At 41.6% G+C, this 4,097-nt stretch overlaps 1 pseudogene; it reads left to right on the top strand.

Annotated features, from left to right (window-relative positions):
* Window positions 1–779, top strand: LOC143649550 (septin-2-like; annotated as a pseudogene).
* The last annotated feature ends 3,318 nt before the right edge of the window (window positions 780–4,097 follow it).

Raw genomic sequence — 4,097 nt, 5'->3', positions numbered from 1 at the left:
AATCAACGGCGCATCATAGATAATCCAGTGCACGGCTGCCTTGGTTTTATTTCACCTTTCGGGCACGGACTTCAGCCTTCCGATGTGGCGTTCATGAAGGAGACACACAAGGTCAACATCATGCCTGTCATCGCCAAAGGCAGACAAGCTGACTCTGAAGGGGTGGGAGCGTCGCGAGAAGAGGATTCCGGATGAAATGGAAGAGCCTAGCATCGAAATCCATCATTCGCCTGATGCAGAATCAGCTGAGGACGAGGATTTTTAAGAGGAGGCTGGGTTTCTCAGGACCAGCATTCCTTCTTCTGAGGTCGCATCCAATCAGTTGATGGAGGTCAAAGGCAAGAAGGTCAGAGGCCGCCTCTACCCGTGGGGACCCGTGGGGACCCGTGGAGGTGTAGAATCGAGAGCGCAAGCACCCCCTGAAGCTGAAGGCATACTCTTTACCCACTTGCAGGACCTACAGGAGGTGACCCAGGACCCCCACGATGAGAACTTCCCTTCTGAGAGGCTCAAAGGGGAGGCAGGAAAGTGGAGAGTGAGGATCCGAATAAAGACCAGATCTTGCTGGAAAAGGCAGCTGAACTTTGCCACCTGCAGGAGATGATTGCAAGAATGCAGGTGCAGGACGGGTCAGGATGGCTCAGCAGGCAGAATTCTGGCCTGCCATGCGGGAGACCCGGGTTCGATATCCAGTGCCTGCCCATGCAAACCAAAAACAAACAAAAAATGCAAATGCAAGCAGAGATAGTGATGGCAGTTCTCACGGGCACCACGTGTAAGGACCTACTTTCCAAGATTAAAAGGAAAACATTCCGGAGGAGGGATGCAGTTGCTTTTCATGTGATGGTTGGAAGTTTGTTCATCCAAGTTCGGCAGTACCTGTGCCTGAGAATTTAATTTTTTAAAAGGTTTTGGTGTGGGGTTTGTTGTTATTGTTGTTTTGCAGGAAGTATTTTTCCCCCTTTAAAGACTTAATTTGATCTGTTTTGAAAATTGGCTAATGCCAAATTTCTTGTCTTTTTTTAAAATTTTTTTACTGAGAAATCTTCACACACATACATTCTATACATGAAGCACAATCAATGACTCACAATATCATCACATAGTTGTGCATTCATCACCATGATCATTTTTTAGAACATTTGCATCACTCCAGAAGAAGAAATAAAAAGAAAAAAGAAAAAACTCGTACATACCATACACCTTACCCTCTCCCTCTCATTGACCACTAGTGTTTCCATCTACCAAATTTATTTTACCCTTTGTTCCCCCATTATTTGTTTATTAATTTACTTTTATCCATATTTTTTACTCATCTGTCCATACCCTGGATATAAGGAGCATCGGACACAAGGTTCTCACAATCACACAGTCACATTGCAAACATTTTATCTTTATACAATCGTCTTCAAGAATCTAGGTTACTGAAATACAGCTCAACAGTTTATATGAATTATTTTTAACATTTGTATTTCACTGCTATGTTATGCTTTAAATTTTTTTTTGATGTGAACTGTCCATTTTCATTTTTCTTCCTCGATAACTAACCACTACTGTTAGAATTGTCTCAATTACATTTTGTTAATACTGAGTTTTTCACTTCAGCTGGCCTAAATGACTCATCATTAATGAGCACTCTTGATTTGTCTCTAGAAACAAATTCAGATTGACTCTAGAATGTTCCTGAGTGATAGAAATACCTACCCAGTGATCTAGAAAGAGGAGCTGTCCATTTTCATTTTTCTTCCTCGATTCCTGTTGGAATGGAATTCTCCATTGAGATACATGTTTATGCTTAGCTTTAAAAAACAACAACAATAGGCTTTTAGGGCTGAATTTTAAGGAGGGTCTGGATTCTGATGTTAGATAATTTTTAAAACCTCTATTGCAGAGAACCCGCCACTTTTGTAGTGTTCTCCCCTGGTTTTGATCTACTGTGGCAAGGAGAAAATCAGTGCAGCCATCGTCCCCAATTTTCAGATTGCAAATGAGATTCTTTCATACATGAGGCTGAGAGTCAGCAAAACTATTTCTACTCAACTCAATTTAAAAATAGCTTTTCAAAGAAAATTAAGAATTGGCCTGTTCAGAAACCAACCGTTTTATATTTTATGCTGCCCTTTAATGTGTTTTTCTGTAAGTGCGTGCGTAGAAGGTCAGCCCCAGCCCTGGGGATCACGGCCCTTTGTAGATGAGTCTCTGTGACCCAGACCAGCCCCCGGTCCTGCTCCAAGTCCTGGACCCCAGGAGACCCAGGGGCCTGCCAGGTTTTCCCAGTTCCTGTTTCTAGCTTGTGCTGGTCCTTTTTGACTAGTTTTCTGATGGGAGGCAAATAGTGATAAATTTATGTGCATTCTGCCTCACCTATTTGTCATTTCCTGTATTTTGTGTAGTGCTCATTTCTCCATGCATCATATAAGAATAAAGACATTGCAGAGCCTAAGGCCAGGCTGGTGGACAGGGGCAGTAGGCACCTGAGCCCCGAGGCCGAGGCCCTCGCTTGACCCCTCGCCTTTCTCCTACGTGGGTGGCTTCTTGGCCTTTGTCTGTGATGCCACGGCACTGAGCAGGGTGCTGGGCCCGCATTTCATTTACCGCAGTAGGTGAGGCTAGGAAAACATTTAATCTGAGGATGAGGATGGTTGCTTCGTTTTTCATTTTGTTTAGTTCAGACAAAAAATAAAATGAGTTTATAAAAAAAAACACTAGTTATTAAGGTGTAGTACTTCACAAACTTAACTGATCTAGTTAACTGTGTCCTTTTCTCATTGAACTGTGAATGGTTAAAAGCTCTATTTTTATGATTCCCAGGGGTGTGAATCTCCCTGGCAGCATGGGACAGAGCTCCCGGGATAAGCCGGGACCTGGCAGCATGGGGTCGAGAAAGCCTTCTTGATCAAAATGGGGAAGAGAGAAATGAGACAAAATAAAATTTCATTGGCTGAGAGGTTTCATACAGAGTCGAGAGGTTATCCTGGAGGTTATTCTTATGCATTATATACATAGCACCTTCTTGGTTTATGGTGTATTCGAGTGGCTGAAGGAAGTGCCTGAAAAACTGTTGAGCTGTTTTCCAGTAGTCTTGATTCTTGAAGATAATTGTATAATGATATAGCTTTTACAATGTAACTATGTGATTGTGAAAACCTTATGGCTGACGCTCCCTTTATCCAGGGTATGGAGAGATTAGTAAAAAATAAATAAATAAATAAATATTTATTTATTTATTTATTAAATAAGGAGTGTGATAAGTTCAGGTGTCACCTTGGCCACATGATGGTGCCTAGGTCTGTTGCTGTGGACTTGAATCATTAGCATGTGAAATTCATCTGTGGCTGATTACACCTGCAATAAGCTAAGGGGCATGGCTTCCACAATGAGTGATGTTTAATTTAATTAGCTGGAGGCTTAAAAGAGAAAGGTTTGAAGACAGCTCAAGGCAGCACAGCCCAGGCAGCTCAGATACCTCATCTCAGCACTCACAGCTCAGCCCAGGCATTTGGAGATGTAGAAAGAAATTGCCCTGGGGAAAGCTGTTAGAACCCAGAAGCCAGGAGAGAAGGCCAGCAGACAGCACCCTGTGACTTCCCGTGTGACAGAGAACCTCAGATGAAAGCTGGCTGCCTTTCCTCTGAAGAACTATAGGTTCTTAACTAAATAATCCCCTTTTATTAAAAGCCAGTCCATCTGTGTGTTACATTCTGGCAGCTTTGGCAGACTAGAACAAGGGGTAAAAAGTTTGGGTAGATTGCAATACTAGTGGACAATGAGAAGGAAGGGTAAGGGGTATGGATGTATGGTTTTTTTCTTTTTTCACCTTGTTTCTTTTTCTGGAGTGATGCAAATGTTGTAATCATGATCTTGATGATGAATACACAATTATGTGATGATTTTGTGAGCCATTGATTGTACACTTTGGATGAACTGTATGATACATAAATATATCTCAATAAAATTTTTTTTTTTAAAAAAAGCTCTATGTTTTGGTACTTTAGGCAACATATTTAACAAGAAAAAGTATTCCGTGACTATAGAATATCTCAATACAAGGTCAATTATTTGGGTTATTTTTGGCATTCATTAGCTATGTTTAAAAA

The sequence above is a fragment of the Tamandua tetradactyla genome, chromosome 11 (genome assembly GCF_023851605.1).
Source record: "Tamandua tetradactyla isolate mTamTet1 chromosome 11, mTamTet1.pri, whole genome shotgun sequence".
Classification (NCBI taxonomy): Eukaryota; Metazoa; Chordata; class Mammalia; order Pilosa; family Myrmecophagidae; genus Tamandua; species Tamandua tetradactyla.
This window is presented reverse-complemented; position numbering and strand designations above follow the sequence as displayed.